This window comes from Polypterus senegalus, chromosome 12 (genome assembly GCF_016835505.1).
Source record: "Polypterus senegalus isolate Bchr_013 chromosome 12, ASM1683550v1, whole genome shotgun sequence".
Lineage (NCBI taxonomy): Eukaryota > Metazoa > Chordata > Cladistia > Polypteriformes > Polypteridae > Polypterus > Polypterus senegalus.
In genome coordinates, this window is record NC_053165.1 from 150781964 (window position 1) to 150800413 (window position 18450).

The following is an 18450-nucleotide window of genomic DNA, read 5'->3' on the forward strand; positions in this document are numbered from 1 at the left end:
ATAATTATATATTATGCACGTTTACTAGTACCTAGGAGGACCCTGGAAAGCCTCATTGGGTGGTTAGCGTCTGATGCTTTGGAAAGGTTGAAGAATGTTTTCTCTCTTCAGTCGAGGATACTGTATTTCACATGCAACCACGTGCTGGAAAAACTACAAAACCCACGAGGCTTTGCGCGACCCGGTGTTCCCAGTAGACTTTGCTACGGTCAAGCGGAAGGGTTTTTTTTTTTTAAAGGATGGATTAAAATGTACGAAGCTTAGACAAGTAAGTGTAGAAACGTTATTATTATAGTGGTGGATTGTGAAGTAAATGCGCTAGGCAGTGAACTAGTATTATTATTTTTTTTTTGCGGAGGTCTTAACATCAGTGTACAAGGGGTAAATGGGCGGGAAGAAGTTACGCTGAAGGTTGCAGACTTGCAGTCAGCGTGGGACATCCGGAGTTGCACCTGGGACCTGGGTGACAGTACCATCTGGGCGTCCATAAATTTCTATCTCTATTTTTTTGCACATTTCTTCGGAATAGCGGCGTCTGGAAGACAACGTCGTACTTCGTGCTGACACGCCATTGGAGGGCGACACCGGGACGAGACGCAGTGACGTCACTGCGAGTGAGGTGAGAGCCGAAGACGCTAAATTGGGGCGCTGTCATGGCATAACCTGCAGTCTTTATAAGTCGCTAGATAACTGTGTGGTTTTAAAGAGAGCTTGTTTGTGCAGTTTGGCGCATGTATACTTGTGTTGGTCTTCGCGTTGACGATTACTGGATGAAGTGTCATCGGTTAGGAAATATTTTTTTTTATCCAGGCATTGAATTATTAGCCAGCGAAACTCTGTAACTAGGGTGGGTACGTGAACGCCAGCTTACCGCCAGGTCAGGTGTGGATTAATGTGTTCTTATGTGAATAGATAAGACGGTACAAGTCCAGTCAGGTCAGGGCTGAACGACACGTCGTTTTGTAGGTTGAGGGCAGAGTTCTTTTCCAGCTGTTTTCATACTTCATCGTCTTCTGACTGTAAAGTAGTGAGTTTTTACTTCGAACATTTCCTTGTTAGTCTGTTGCTTGAATGTCAAAACGTTTTTTCAACTGTGTAGAAACATTATAGTTTTGGAAGTAACGAACTGTAGACTGTATTGTGTGGATAACACAGCCCTGCTGAACAAAACAGAACACAAACGATCAGAGCAAGTTTTATTCCTTCTTGAGGATGCTAAAGCTACTGGGAATGTTTTACTAGTCCGTGTGCAGAAAGCATATTGCACGTGTTGAAAATAAATCTAAACCTTTGCATTGAAATAAATATAAACCTTTGCCAGTGGACAAAATTTCTGTAACATAAAATTATACATCGCATTCGATGGCATCAATGCACACACTAGCGGTAAAAATGCACGGCAGCTGCAGTGTCTGCTCTCTGGTGTTCAGTTAACGTCGATCGTGTAGGCGTCGATGTAAAGCTGGAAGAATTAGCAGCTGTGCTCGAAAAAAATCTGATTTGCAAGATGTAGATTGTAAGTAAACGATGTGTTACACTCCATCAAAAGGAGGTGCAAAGAACTACCATTAAGGGAGCTGATAATGAAATGCCACAGGAGATGCAGATTCTACTACTCAAAATTAGGACTATACCCGAAACGATGAATGTGACTAGCGACAGCAGTAGAAGGCTGCACATCATCCACCTAAATGCATGACTAAAGTTAATATTACTGTCTTATTGGAAATGCGCAGATGCAATGCCAGAATATAGCATCAGTGCTATAACACATAGTATATATCCTTAGAACACAATCCATCCATCCATTTTCCAACCCTCTGAATCCGAACACAGGGTCACTGGGGTCTGCTGGAGCCAATCCCAGCCAACACAGGGCACAAGGCAGGAACCAATCCTGGGCAGGGTGCCAACCCACCGCAGGACACACACAAATGCGCCAAGCACACACTAGGGCCAATTTAGAGTCGCCAGTCCACCTAACCTGCATGTCTTTGGACTGTGAGAGGAAACCCACGCAGACACAGGGAGAACATGCAAACTCCACGCAGGGAGGACCCGGGAAGCAAACCCAGGCTTATCTAAACTATATTTGCTGTTGCTATACATTATAATAATGTAGTTAAAATGACAGAAGATATTTACAGACAGAAGCACTGCTCAAATGCGTGAAAGTAAGTAGCTGCGATGGTCTGCATCCCACCTGGCACACACTTCCTTATCATCACGGGATATCAGAAGGTACAGCACATATCCTGTCCAGAGCAGGCATCAAAATAGCACATAAGCCTATAAGCACTCTGTGCTCAGTCCTTTTATAATGCAAAAAGCAAGAAATTGGCAACAGAGACACAGGTCAGGGTTTACAGCATACCGTGTGATTCATGCCGAGCTGTATACATGGGACAAACATCAAAAACACTTGCCGCACATATACAGGAACATCGCAGTGTGGTCAGAAGAAAGAACCTGCTTTCTCTGATTTACGTGCATCCAAGTTCGATCGCACACACATTTAAATTTGACTCGGTGCCGGAGGACTAGCTGAAACATGGCTGTCCAATGAAAATGCCATTAACAGACATTTGGATATGAACCCAGCATATGCCATCTTGAAAAGAACATGTACATAATTATTAATACTTTATTAATAACACCCTCTAAACTCATCCTCATCAATCCTCCCCTCCTTATTTGCTACATATTGCCTTGGATTTCTGTATGTCTAATCATTTTTCTTTGATGATGATTCTTGATAGGAGTCGAAAGCTTACGAATAAAAAAATATTTTAAGATATGTGATTCATTTTCTCCCTTTGTGGATTTCTGGCTACAATTGTGCAAAACCGTACCACAGACCTTTGCATCCATGTGTGTTTGTCTGTTTTGTTGCTGCACTCATTACAATATACAGATTAATCATTAAGCTTCTGTTACCTTGTGCTACCGAGTTCCTGGGTTAATAGCTGCCATTTTTGCTTTTTATTTTTGCACAACATCTTTTGTTTAGGTTTTTTGGTCTTTCCCTGAAGCCCAATTGGTTTAAAGTGCATGGACTGGAGAAATGTAAAGCAGGTATTTTACGAAGAAGCACAGTGTGAGTAGATTTTGCAGCGGAGGTTTTCACCGCTGTTCACTACAAACATTTTAGTAAGTTGTCCCCATGCATGTATTCTCTTGAGAATCATGTCTGGCCCCTTGAAACTAGGTGTGCTAAAGCAGTGACACCAGTTTAGAAAATACCAGAACCCTGAATAAAGTAATTAGGAAGACCATCTGTGCTTCATGTTTAACTCTGGACTCTCTTTTTAAGCAATGGGAGAAAAATAAAAAGATTGCAAAATCCGAAAAGATCATAATTAATGCCGAACATTGCTTATCAGATGTTGTTCTAGAACTGGTTTAGCTGCCAACTTATTCCATTGCTGTGATGTAAGGCTGATGTCAGATTATGTGACTTTTACTCACAAGGAGATGACTACAGTTGCTGGTTTTGTCTCTGGAGCATGTCAATTTCCATGAGTAGAAATCACACTGTGTGGTGACATTCATGCACGGTTTCACATTTCCAAAGTATTGCAGCTCGCCCCTTTTATTGACTGCCAGTAACGTGCTGCCTGATGGGGCTGTTTCTCAGGTAAAGAGGTTACTGGTGCAAGTTCATATACAATCTCTACCCCTTTTGTTTTTCTTTTTTCTATTTTTGTCTCGGTATGAAAAACCTCAGACATATGAGCCTCTCTTCTGAAAGCAAAGTTGAAAACACCAGCATTTGTTATTACTCATTGCTGCATTATATGCATTGTACTTCTGGGTGAATACTCGTTTTTTTGTCTGCTCTCATGCCTGCGGAGCCCTCCCCTACAATTTAAGGTGAAATTAATCTGGTTCAAATTTGTCAGGGCGACTTGAAAACCAGTCAGAGTAAGATGCTGGTTATGTCATATGTCATACTAGACAACTGGTGATCATAGTAGCATGCCACAACTGCCCCAAACTCACTGTGTGAAGTGTATGACAGAAAATTGCTGGTAAAGTCTTGTAATGTGAAATTGGGTTTATGTATCAATGGCCATTAGGCTGTATAATGCTTCCATTACATATATTACATACGTCTTTATCTTAGCAATTTTTAATAGACACATGCCATTGAGAGTATTTCCTTAGGCCACTGTGTTTTCAATGTACGCCAAGTGTTTTTTTTTTTTTTATGCAAGATCCACATCTACTGCATAAAAAAAAAAAAAAACTTGGCGTACATTGAAAACACAGTGGCCTAAGGAAATACTCTCAATGGCATGTGTCTATTAAAAATTGACACTCTTGTGCTGTCTTTGTACACTGTATTTTTATATTACTGCTGAGAGATGTAAATATAGTTTGGTCTGCCTGTCCTACCTTGTCTTGGGCAAATACAGTTTTTTGTGTTATCAACAAGCTTAAAGGAATAGTCATCTCAAAATGTATATATTTTTTTAAACTGTTACTTAATGTGTGTGGCAGTGATAGCTATGAAAAAAGTTAATATTGTGTTTTCATAGAGAACAGAAACAACAAACTTTCTGGTACAATGGGCTTTAATGGGAATGGATTTAAAGTATTAAATTCCCCAATATTACAACCTCTATGAAAATATTTCAAGTAACTCTTGTCAAGTAATCCACTTGCCAGTTATTTGATGATATGGTCACAGCTTTTTTGTATGTTTTTCTAAAAAAGTGTTAAATAAATGCTTCTAGTAAGTAACAGCAGTGAATGATAGTGAAGTGCATTCAAGTGAATTTGAGATTTTTGATTGAAAACAGGGCTCCTGACTAATGTGTGAGTGAGAATGCAGGTCTTCAATTCAAAAGCTTGATAATCTCAATACTGGTACAATTCAAAACAAGAATGCAGTATTTGGGGGACAGGATGAGCACCTTGGAAAGACCATGGAATTAACAAAAGTGAACAATACACCATTAACCTTATATGGAAAAGATGTAGCAATTCAGCCATAGCAATGTCTGTTTTAGAGATTTGCTATAAAAACAATAGGAGCAAAAGTAATGAGGTACTATTAATATCAAACAGACCTAAGTAAATAGTTTCAGAGTAAGATCCACTAAAGTAGAAGAAGATACACACAGAGGTTCTCACCAAAATGTTAATATAGCTAGAAGGCCAGCATCCCAAGATCATAGCTCTCCAAATTCAGTTAACCTAGGGAAGGTTTATAACAAATACAGCTACTGAGCTTTTTTGCTGAATATGTGTGGGAATCCTGCCGGAGTGTTCCTGAATGTTGACCCCCTCATCCATCCTGTCCAGTTATAGGGCAGCCAAAAGTCCTGTACTGTTGATGTGTATATGGCTGCACCTAGAACACAAACTTGGCACTCGCTCAGTTTTGCATAACCTGAATTTGGCCGTAAAGCTGCCTTCTCAATACCAGTTTTTGGCATGTGAAATCTGAAGTATTACTTTAATTAAAAAGGCACAATCACTTATTTCCAAAGATAGCGTCATTTACAGAATGTACCACCGCAAGGTACTAAACAATTAAACAGACATAATACAGTATGAGTTTCACAAAATCACTGGTAGAATAAAATTAAAATGTCAGTACAGCTTGCATTACAAAAATGTTGCATTAACACATACTAGAGTAACTTCAAAAAAAAACCCTGATGTCAAGAATGGAGAACATCAATTCAATATTAAACCTGTGTTTACTTTTGCCATATTTATTTGAATAACTATTGCAGATGGAATATTACAATTGAATTACAAGCATGTAATTTGTGCAATGTTTACTATGTAAAACCTATGCCAATGTTATTTATATTTTGATGTTTTGTTACAATTGGCAACACTGCTTCCTCAAAGCTGCAGAAGTCTAGTTTTGACTACTGGCCTGGTCACATTCTGTACAGAGTTTTCAGTTTTCCCTTTGTCTATAGTTTTTTTTCCCTTTATTTCTTTCTTATCTCTGTATTGAAAAGATACATAAAGTAGGATATTTGGTTGCCTGTTTATTCTAAATTGGTTCTGTATAAGTGAGTGTGGATATGTGTGTGTGTGTGTGTGCTGTGCAATATAACGGCTTTCCAATTGCATCTGGTCCATGTCTTGTGCTGCTTCATCGACCGTGCTCCGATAAGCTTTAACTCCTACCAATGTTGAAATGGACTAAGCTGGTATGAAAAATTGGCAAGTAATGTAGTTTTTACAGATGTGAAGTTTATTGTGGTACATTTTTAGAAGGAAAAAAAACAGTAATTCACTTTAAAGCAAAAAAAGACATTGGTTAATAAATTGATTGCAACAAAAATCGGCTGCCAGGAATTTTGCATAACCAGAGATAGAAAACACTAATTTTGTTGCTAGAGTTCAGCTTTGGAACCTCTTACTGAAAAAAGATTATCGGAATGCACTCTGCAGTGAACACCATTCCTGACAACACACAGATGGTTCTCTTAGAAATGTTTCACTGACTTTGAGTGACCTAATATTAATTAATACATTTAATAAGGTGTACGTTCACTGTGGATAGTATCAAGGATATTTGACAAAGATTCCAATACCAATGATAAACTAGATATTTTTTTTTTTTTTCCTTTGTAATTTTAGATTATTCTTTGTCCCTAGGATTGCTCTGGTGCAAGTCACAAATGTTTTAACTACATTGTTCAAAGAAATGTTGTAATATTTAAAAGTATTTAATCTTTTGCTCAAGGGGACTGTTATCTTGTTCTATGATCACATATTGTTTCCCTTATTGTTAAGTTGTTTTCCCAGCAATAGTTTTTACTTTGTTATGTCAGCATGATTTGCATTACTGTCAGTTTTAACCTGATGCCAAGGGCATTGTAAAACTTTTTGTTTTAATAAACTAACTTGTGTGGTATTTCAAGAAACAATACTGTTGAAAAGCAATTGATCCATCAGGAATTATATATTACAAAGCTTTCTTCCTTCATTTTTTTATATAGTTTGAACATAGTCTTCTGAAATTGGCTTTAAGAGGTACTGCAGAAATGGTGGTGGTGGATGTGCTAGACTTGTTGCGAATTATTAGCACAACACTGAATTGTGCAAATGTGAATTGCATGGTCTATTGTGGCTTGTCAGCTGTGGTAATTGTCACCTCATTGTAGGCATGTTTATCAAACATTGGGACCTGTCAAAGCTGCATGCACTGCATTTGCCCTTAAACATTATTAGCATTTATTTTATGGTGTCTTACGTTAATTTTTCCAATTTAGACACGGAGATCAGTTTTGCTATCCATATGTAAGTAACAAGTACTTTGACTGCCAGATAGATTATCTAGCATTGGATTCCACCTTACTGGCATTGTTCCTGGCCCCTACCATTGGGGCTTGAAAATGGATTGATGGATGATGGAAATAAAAACAAAAATTCTGGGTGAACTGGATAGTTTAGGCTAATGTGGGATTTTTCATTGTCATTTTGATCATGTTCTTTCACTTTCCCTTTGTTGTTCTGACCTGGTATCATTCCCAACAATGCACATGTTCAAAAATGTGTATCCTTCCAGCAAAGTGAATTTGGGTGCGTCTTGGTGTCGGGTTGGGTTCAGGTTAAATAATACACCATGGCAGTTTTAACTCAGTTGTGTAAGTATGTGTCTTTACGCTTATCTGCAATAGTCTTACCAAACAAAGAAACTTATGAGTGCAGGAAATACGCAATACAGAGTATATATGTTTACTGAATTATGAACAACTACTTTATGAATATTCTTTTATATAAATTAAGTTATGTAATACCCTCGTTATGTCACAAACAACAATGATGCCAATTTTTTTACAGTTATGAATATGAAGTCTGCAAAATTTTTCAAATGTCTGTTGCCAGTGGTAACATTAATTCATCTCTGGAGTCATTCCAGGTACACATCACGTTGGTCTGGGTCACTGTTGGATGTTTATGCTTGGGTCATTGTTGTTGTCCTATAGTTCAGTCACCATGTCTTGTATGTTGCTCATGTGTCTTCTCACATCGTTTTGAGGTTTGTTGCTCCAATAAAGTTTGTGAAATAGTTGGAAAAGCCAAAGAAGTATCAAAATGCCTTTTCTTTGAATATGAATGTTTAAGTGGTAAAGCATGGGTAAACTACCTAATTAAAATTAATTTAAGGAAGAGAAGTGTCTTATTAGGGTTTGCGTTGATGATTAATGGTATTAAAAAGTGGGAACCATTTGTTGGGCCAAGAGAATACTTAATTATCTTTAATTGAAATAGACAAATAATCATGTGTTTGCATTACAAAAACGCACCTTCTGAAGTGGAATGTTTCATCTTCAAAAAATCTGAGCAAACCCATACTCCATCCATCCATCCATTATCCAACCTGCTATATCTTAACACATGGTCACGGGGGGTCTGCTGGAGCCAATCCCAGCCAACACAAGGCGCAAGGCAGGAAACAAACCTCAGGCAGGGCGCCAGCCCACCGCAGAACCCATACTATCAATGTGTCATTTTATCTGAAGCAACCAGAAATGTTGCTCAATTCTATTTCAAAATGAAGATGCTTTATTATAGAGAGAGTTTTTAATTATTAATTTAAGAGCATTAAAAAGAGAATTCCCCCATTTTTAATATACTTTCATGTAGCCTGCAGATTAAGAATTACTGATAAAGATAAATAAATAATTTTGTGCAAATTTCTTCCCTACCTAACAGCCACACCTTTTAATTGTATTCACCTTTGCCAAGATATCCAGTATCAGTGCAAGATTAATACTGTAAACAGTAAAGATAGATAGTTTCTGTATTATGAGTCACTGCTGAACTTGCAATAATACACACATTGTTCAGGCCAAGAAGGATTTTTCTGATAAGCATGGATTTTGTATTGTGCAGACATCAGGTTGACAAAATGCATTCTGTCAATTTTCCTTTAATTATTTCTGTAGGCATCCCATTTTCATCCCCCATCGTATAACTGCCTGACTTTCTGCTCTATTGTAATATTATTACTTGATTTTCGTGGGTTAATTTGGTCATACAGTATCTTGTATTGTTAGTAGAATACATCAGGACAAGAAAGTTGTTTTAAAATAACAGCTGAGATCCATTCTAGTTAGTTTAGTTAAAGGAATTAGTGAACACATCAGTCATGTTACCACTTTGTTTCCATTTTCTTACACTAAAAGCTTTCCTAATAGCTAATATCTTTCAGACCTTTGATCAGCTTTCTATATACCATGTCTTGTGCTGTTATGTCTTTTTGTAATATTAACATGAGCACCAACTTTTCATAATCACATGGGGACAGAAAATTTAAGGCTACAATATACATAATAATAATTTCAATGTTTGTATTTGACAGCCTACTGCTAAGAACACTTAACTGCTTCAGTTTAGATATTGAAAGGTTCAGCAGCAGAAGATCATAGTGATATCTACACACTGCACCTTGAATTTCCCTAATTTCTCATGTGGTACATTAGAAAAAGCTTTCTGAAATTTAGGGTAAATACTATAATATGCACCTCTCTGATCATATGGTTTTGTTCCATCCTCATATTCTACTTTAGTAATCAAAGGCAGTCTCACGCTTCTAAACAAATGCTGATTGTTCACTAATACACCTCTTCCTGACATGTAATGCTTACTCTTTTTACTTACTCTGTTAATTATTGCTTCTATCAATTTACAAATGAAGCATGACCTATAGTTAAGTCAGTCTAATCATGTTTTTTTATGTAATGGGTTAATATTTCCAAGCTTCCAGTCTTTAGGAATTCCTTCATTGTGCAGTGATTTTTTTTGAAGAATGTGCCTGAAGGGTTTATATATGATTAGCACATGCAAATAATAATTTCATTGTACTCTGTACACATATCAATAATGGCTCTGTGAACTATGTATGTGTATTTACTATCATCCTAAAGTGCTCTAAAGTGTGGCTGCTCTCACAAAATCTGTTTAAAAGCCAAGCTAAAAAAAAAAATCACAAAATCACAGGTTATTTTAGAAAAACATCTTTGTCTTTTGGACCTCTGTCTCATGGGCTAATTGCCAGTGTTTGTGACATTGCTTTCAGCCTGATACTTGGTAGTAGAAGACTAACAAGACGGAAAGTAAACTCAATAATAAGCATGCAAATGCTATGTTAAAGGTTACCTGAATACACCACAATGATCTCAAGATTTGTGGGATAATACTCTGTGAACAAACGAGTCACAAGCAGAATGACTGTTTTGGCTCACATGTGTCCTGTTACGTCTGGAGAAAAGCTGATTCTGCATTCCTCAGTAACAACATCATTCCAGCATTCGGGCCTGCTCCACATTATTCCAAATGCATGCAAGTAAAAACCAAAAGTAATTGGAAAAACCAACATGAATTACATGGTAACTGTAGCAAGTATATATCAGTGTACAGTACAGGTATATACAGGGTACAGTATCTCACAAAACAAAGTACACCCCTCACATTTTTGTAAATATTTTATTATATCTTTTCATGGGACAACACTGAAGATGTGACACTTCGATACAATGTAAAGTAGTTGGTGTACGGCTTGTATAACAGTGCAAATTTGCTGTCCCCTCAAAATAACTTAACACACAGCCATTAATGTCTAAACTGCTGGCAACAGAAGTGAGTACAGCCCTAAGTGGAAAAAATGTCCAAATTGTGCCCAAAGTGTCAATATTTTGTGTGCCTACCATTATTTTCCAGCACTTTCTTAACTGTCTTGGGCATGGAGTTCACTAGAACTTCACAGGTTGCCACTGGAATCCTCTTCCACTCCTCCATGATGACATCATGGAGCTGGTGGATGTTAGAGAGCTTGCACTGACTACTTTACATTGCATTGAAGTCTCATATCTTCAGTGTTGTCCCATGAAAAGATATAATAAAATATTTACAAAAATGAGGGGTGTACTCACTTTTGTTAAATACTGTAGCTATACCAACATGTGTGTGCTTTATTATGAGCATTATTTTGTAGCATCCACACACCTAATAAATGTACTGTACAAGAGCAAAAAGATTTTTAGTAAAATAAATTTTACCTGCATACCCTGTATAACATACCCCCACACAAAATGAGCTTAAGATGTACTCAGCTTTTAATAGGAAAAAATAATCTGATGTACTAGGGTGGTGGAAACAGACAATCTTCTAAATATTTATAAAAGGGTTGGTCTGTCTGTCTCTTGGGTAATTACTCACAAACTACTGGGGCTAGAACTTTGATCTTGGTCGTATCTATGTTCAGGTAATTCAAAAAAGTTGAAGTAGCTGTGACATCAGCAAATTGACCTGCTCTTGTGGGTTTCTTATGGTTCGGTGATCCGCAAACAAATTGTCATTGCGTAAAGAAAAAGAAAACCAGCAACATCTGTTAAGAATCAAGCAAACTACAGAGGCCTATGATGTGATGAAGAGCTCAATAATAGGAAGGAGAAGAAGTGTAGGATGCTGAATGCAAAAAGGCACAGGCAGAAATGTATGCCACCAGGATATGTGTGTAATTACTGGGGCAAGAAACTTGATCTTGATCGAAAGCTTGTAACCTGATATGTTGCAGAAATTAAAATTTCGGGTAGTAGCAACCTTGACAAACTGACCTGCGCTTGTGGGTTTCTTATGGCAAACATACATGGTGAAAAGAAAAAGAAGACCAGCAACATCTGGTATAGTCAAGCAAATTGCATAGGCTGATGATGTGACGAGAAACATGACAATAGGAAGAAAAAGAGAGAGAGAGCAATGCCATCTGATGGACGTCAAGTGCAGGATACAGAATGAAAGAACAGCAAAGATCCAGAAATGCATGAGACTGGAGGTCTCTGTTTCACAAATATATTAATAATATCAAGGACAGATTTTTGTCTGGGTAACCCTACCATAGTAAATTTTCCACATTATCTATTGTGTTTATTTGTATAAATTTAAGTACTCATTAATTTCAGTTTAACAGTAATTGTATATTAGTCTTTAACATTGTGACAACTGTCCATCCATTTTCTAAATCCACGTTTGAGATTTTGTGCTGTGGATGCTAATTCCAGCAGCTCCAGTCACAAAGAGGAGTCGATTCCGTAAGGCAAGTATACCACACTCACACAAATAGCTCAGGAAAAGCATATTGTGTATGATCAATACTTGTTAATTTTGTATCACTTCATAGTGCTATTTGAGACGATGCTGATAAATGCGTTTCTTTTAACTGCAACATATGAAAACGTCAGTTGATATTACTTGCTGCATTCGTATTTTGGAGGCAGGTTTTTGCATGTTAAATTACTCCTCGCGGGGCGATGAACGGATACTCTTTTCGAAAATATATATAGGTAACTCGATGATTAAAATAATTGTTGGAAGCAGTGCAGAATGGCGAAAGCCTGCAAACTGAAGACACGCCTATTTTGACATGACTCTTGTGGGTCATTTGAGAGTCTGAGAAGGGGCGTTTACTTGTCAGGTTATGTATCCGCCCTCACACCCGAGGTAGTTCACCATTTGCTATACTGAAGTGATTTGGGCGGGTTGAAGTATGGTGATAGGTTAGTTAGTGCCTCCAGAGGTTCAATCCTTGCTGCTGTCGAAGGCTGCGTTAAAGTGTCTTCCTGTGTTGCCGCCCTTGAGAGCGAGGTTGTGTGGAGTGCTATGAGTGAGGAAATACCCGTAATAGTGTGAGAGTTAACAGAAAGGCAAGGTACGCCTTGATGCATAGATCTTTAGTTTCTCCTTGCTTGATTAACCAACAAAGGCGACATTAAATTAACGTACAGCTACCAAAGGTAAGTAGCGAGTCTGTATTTGTTGAGTGGAGCCATGTCGGATCGAGATTTATTTTTCTGCTGCCTTGTTGGCTGTGTCGGAAGCCGAGCGCACTGGTTGCATACTAAAGGGACCCCACCCGCATGACAATACCAAGGAAAACGTAGCGCTTAACCCTTCACACAGCCTGAAGTAGTTAAGGACGCCCTCCTAGTATCGACAACCTAAAAAGAAAACGGCTAGTATCTCATCAATCCTCAGTGAGGTGGGAGCGACTGGAATGAGAGAGTCATTAGATTTTTATGAAGAGATGGGTAGGAGGTCTAGGTGTTTTTATATAGACACTATGATTACATCATTTAGATCTTTACATTTAGTGCCGCTTATGTAGTCCTGTAAGCAACACGGGGCTGGGCTGGGCAGCATAGCATGTTAATTTATGTATACTGCAGTTAAAACTTGCACCAGCACCACTGCTTCGCAAAAACTGCAAAAGCAACAGTATGTATTGCTGCGACTTTTTCATTACTATAGTTTCACAGTGCCTATTGCAGTTATAAAGAAAGTAAATCAGTAAGTACCCTGGAAGGAGACGCAAAGATGTAATTTAGGAAAACGTTTTTACTTAACTCGAAAGAAGGTGATTTTCTTTGTTGCATCTAATCATGTTACGTAAAACATTACGTATTTTACATTTGGATTTGGCATAATGTAAATATAGTGGTGCTCCTATGGTATATTCACATTTATCTAGTTTTAATCTAAACAAACTAGCATCAGAATTTCCATGGAGCACTCAAGGTAAATGACTTGATTAGGAAAACACAGTGTGTCAGAAGTGGAGATATGTGTTATATCTTATCCTTGACATTGCATATACTGTAGAGCCTTTAAATAATTAATATGGTACATTTGCACTTATATATTCGTGCATTACATACATAACTGTTTCTGTGTTCATTCTTTCACATAACACCTGTCCATTCCAGTTTTTGTTTAACTTTATTCACAGTTGTGATTCATTGTTTGACTTTTGCCACACTGTATTTTTGAAGTTTATTAAAACATTTTTTATCAAGCCTACTCGGCTAGAAATACACTTCCTCACGGCTCCTGTTCATGAAATATTGACAGCATGTAATCTAATAGTAAATATGTTTGTCATTACCATTTAGAATAAGCTGTACAAACATAAATTTACATTCATGCATTTTTTTTCTGCTAAGCTGCTTCTGGCGCTGCATTCCCCAAATGGAAAATTCCATTGTGTATGGCTAGTGTTCTTTTACTTGTAGTTTTGTGGAAATAAATCTGAACTTTGTATAAATTGCACAGTATTTAAAGAAGATTAATCAATGCATTTTAGATCCAGTCTTGATCTAGATTGACAGATTTTTGAGTTGGTTAGATAATTTTGCTCCATTCACAAAGTAGCCAGCTCTCTTTGCCCTCATTATTCTCCCTATTAAATGTTGAAATTATAACCTGATTAAAAAAGCTTTTTTTTACATTGCTGTTTTTTTGAGTGTGGCCATTCCATTTAAACAATATAGTATTCCTAATGGTTGAAACCTTCAAAGGTAACAACTGCCTGTCGAAATATTTATTATGTATGTGTAGATTAAGAATAGGATGACCATCTTTATGTAATTTAACTTGTTCCTCTTAAAGGAGAGTGTTTTGCAAAAAAAAAATAAAATAAGAAAAGGTTGTTCTTAAAAGTAAGAATAACAAAGTGAAAGTAAACAAGTTATTCAGACATTCAGATGTACCTTCTAGTAAGAACGTGTTAGCAAGTTGTTTAATTTAATTAATTAATTAATTGTTCAGTTTAATTAATTTAATTCCATTCTATAGTGCTTTTCTAACCTACTCAATGCTTTACATAGAGAGTGGGGAACCACTTCAACTACCATCATAGACAGTTTACAGTCTGCCTGAGTTACTGTGTGACCTTTAATCAAGTCATTACATTCCCACTCTCAAAATGGTATCATTTATGATCATGGAAATGATTGCTGCTACTCATTTGACACTGAATACTTGCACAAATATTGGTAAGTATAAAATGAAGTACCAGTAATTGTATTAACAATAACACTGACACAGTCTCTGAAAGAAAAGAAAAGAAAGAAAAAAGTAGTAAATACTAGTATAATGCTTTATATGTAATCTAGTAAATTGCTATAAATGTGATTTCACTAACATCCTTGTGATGTTGGATGAAGGGTTATTAACGTTTTTTAGCACATGCAGTATAGCAAGGATTACCATCCAAATTATTTACTCATTAATAGCTCATCATTCTGATATGTGTAATCTCTTTAGATTTTTCTGTTTTACTTAATATTCTGAGTTTTTCTGGAGAGATGTTTTTTATGAAATGATAAACTGAATTAAATTTGGACAACATGCATTTAATCATATCCTGTTATGCTACCGTATAAACTGTGATTAGCACAGTGGTCCATTTAATCTGCATAATATTCACAGATCTGTGTAACGTGTTATACTTCACTGATATCTTTAATCATTCTGCTTACGCTCTCCAGTATGGTTACGCAACATGTTACAGAGATTCTGTCCCACTTAATCCTCTTTTTCATGTTACAAATCAAAATAGCACTTTATATGTTTTACTATTGCCCTCCATCCCTATAATAGAGTGTCTTTATATTGCAAATGTAATATTTAATGACATGCTAATTTTAAACAAAGACAAACTCATTATTTCTAGCAACAAGGAGGTCTACTTTAGCAAGCTGTATTGATACCCAGTACTGCAAGCACAGAATCCTATATCACCTTTAGCATAACATAACAATATTCTCAAACTTACCTCATCAAATTCAGGGTTAGCTCTTTGTCTTTATTTTTTTGAGCCTTTCTGGAACCAGAGTTCTCAAAACTTGACTTTTTGGTGTCCGTGGTCTGCCTCCAGTAATCAAGGAAAAGAGTGACATTTTACTTTTATCATCTGAGAGATTTTTTATTTAATTGTTTTTATATTACTATATTTAATATGTGAATCAAGAGTAGTTAGCCATTACTTTCTAGCACAGACTTTTTCCAAAGTGTGACATATAAGGATTAATGACAGACATCTAAAGAAATGATAAATTATTTGCTACTGTTCAGTTTTTTCATTGCTATTTACAGATCAGCTGATATTAACTTTCTACAGCTATATAAATAAAATGTAGTATTATTATTATTACAGGAAAAAGCTGGTTGATTTGGTATTTTGTAAGTTAATTGTGTTTGTACAGATGTCAGGTAATAAATAGGAGTGATTTTAAAGTACAAACCGGATTCCAAAAAAGTTGGGACACTAAACAAATTGTGAATAAAACTGAATGCAATGATGTGGAGATGGCAAATGTCAATATTTAATTTGTAATAGAACGTAGATGACAGATCAAACGTTTAATCCGAGTAAATGTATCATTTTAAAGGAAAAATATGTTGATTCAAAATTTCACGGTGTCAACAAATCCCAAAAAAGTTGGGACATGTAGCAATAAGAGACTGGAAAAAGTAAATTTGAGCATAACGAAGAGCTGAAAGACCAATAAACACTAATTAGGTCAATTGGCAACATGATTGGGTATAAAAAGAGTTTCTCAGAGTGGCAGTTCCAACTTTTTTGGAATCCGGTTTGTATATTGTTTAATTCTGACATCTGAAAATAACTTTTCAATTTACTATTGAATTTGCGCACGTCCACTTAGACAGAAGTAACATCAGTTTACTAAGTCATTTGTCAATCTCCAATATTCTAAATGTGATAAAGGTAGGCATTGTGATTTACTAATTTAAGATCTTTGAAATTGTGAGCTTGCATGATTAGTCTGGTATGACCTGGACCCTAGTAGTTGAGGTCTACTTTGGCTCAGATTATGTACAGCCATCCTTTCTAGTTGGTGAGTAAAAACTAATGTTAGGTCTGATTAATGATTGTAGAGCAGGTGTGTCAGACTCAGATCATGGAGGGCCGCAGTGGTTGTAGGTTTTTGTTCTAACCTCTTTATTTAGTAACCAGTTACTGCTGCTAATTAGCAGACTTTTTGCCTTTATTGTATTTGACTTGCTTGTTTTTTTTTTCTTTTTTCTTAAATGGTAGCCAAATAATAAAGAGATACGAAGCCAATGGATGACCAGTCAACTTGGGGATCTCAAGCAGTCCCGGAAGGCCACTGGTATCTAGTCGGACATCTGTTTAGCTGTTAATACAACTCATTTTTAATTGTGTGGCTTGCTAATGTTCTGATTCTGCCACACCAGTTATTTCCAAAACTGACGATCACAGATCTGAATTTCTCAGACCTTCATTTTTTTTTCCATCAGATATTTATTTAGCTAAATATTGTATGAGAGACACAAATGGGGTAAATCCATGTGAAATCAACAGAAGCCTTCCAACTGATCATCTTCAGTTTGCTTCATACTTGCTGAAAATAATGTAATTGTATCCAATAAGTAGTAGGCAGCATTTTTGGTATATAAAATGTAGTTTTTCTTCAAGGTACCAACTTCATATTATGTGCATTTACAAATTAAAACAAGCTCATTCCAGTGGTATGATTCCTTTTCTGCCAGACTTCGTCATACATTGGCAAAATGCATTTGAAGTATAGGCACACAATTATTTTTTTCCCCATTTTTAATGCCTCATAAATAAAGTTTGATGTTTTTTAGACATGCACCTAATTGCTAAAGAAGGACTGTAACATTAGTAATACCTTTCAAAATTTGAATGATCTGATATGATTTAGTGTGGAGATATAGAAGACCAGAATTCCTCAAAAGCACAAAATAATTTTTTATATAATTTTCAGCAAACCATAACCTGAAAAATATGCAATTGTGTACCAACTATTTTGAATTTTAAAGATGTCTAATACTAAACAATAATCCTTGAAAATTTCATGTATCTAGCTTTAAAAGTTTTTATGACTTTTTTTTTTTTTTGGAGTATTTATTTTTTTAGTAAAATCAGGGCCACATGTCAAACTAATGATCATACAAGCATAAAGTTTTGCATGACAGTTACTGAGTGCAGCGACTCCTTATTCATTTTGTATTAAGTAAGTCGGAGGTGGTCATTCTGAAGAATCTTCTAATATCTGATAATCTGACACAGATTGACTCAGGTGCAAATGTAATTTTCAGTCCTCCTGGTTATCTGCTGGCTCACTGACCATCTCATTATTGTTTGGCTGATAGTAAAAAATAATTAAAATGCAAGTCAGTGAAAATCAAGGCAACACATTATGCTCCATTAGCTTAATAATTGGATTCCATTAGAGAAGGTAGTTGAAACGAAAACCAGCAGCACGCTGTGGCCCTTCAGGAACAAAGTTTGACACCCTTGTTCTAGAGGTAGCATTTTGAATTTGTATGAAGAAAAACCCATGTGAAGAGAAATGTAGTAATCCATACTAGAGTTGATGATGGTGTTGAGTTAATTCACCAGGTGTTAGCTATAGTTAAAACAGGCAACAAATAGACATAACACCATGTCAGAAGTTGTGGTTTTAGTCTGTGGTAAGTTTTTTAAAAAAAAAAAAGCAGAAGGTATTCCATCATAGAGGGTACTGGAATATAACATTTAATATCTGAAAGACTTTGACTGTGACGGAAATGCCTAGTTAAGCTGTTGGTCATCATTTCTTAATATTGGAAAGAGCTAAAAAA

The 18450-nt window shown here is 36.4% G+C and overlaps 1 protein-coding gene across 3 annotated transcripts in view; it reads left to right on the forward strand.

Annotated features, from left to right (window-relative positions):
• The first annotated feature begins 228 nt into the window (after positions 1-228).
• tmod2 (tropomodulin 2) overlaps positions 229-18450 on the forward strand; it is a 54727-nt gene continuing 36505 nt past the window's right edge. The window contains exons 1-2 of one of the 3 annotated variants that reach the window (XM_039770318.1): positions 244-268; positions 530-619. The gene's annotated coding sequence lies outside the window, so the exon portion shown is untranslated. Of the gene's footprint in view, positions 620-12561; positions 12774-18450 lie in introns of those variants that run through there. The other 2 variants (XM_039770316.1, XM_039770317.1) reach the window with 2 other exon arrangements.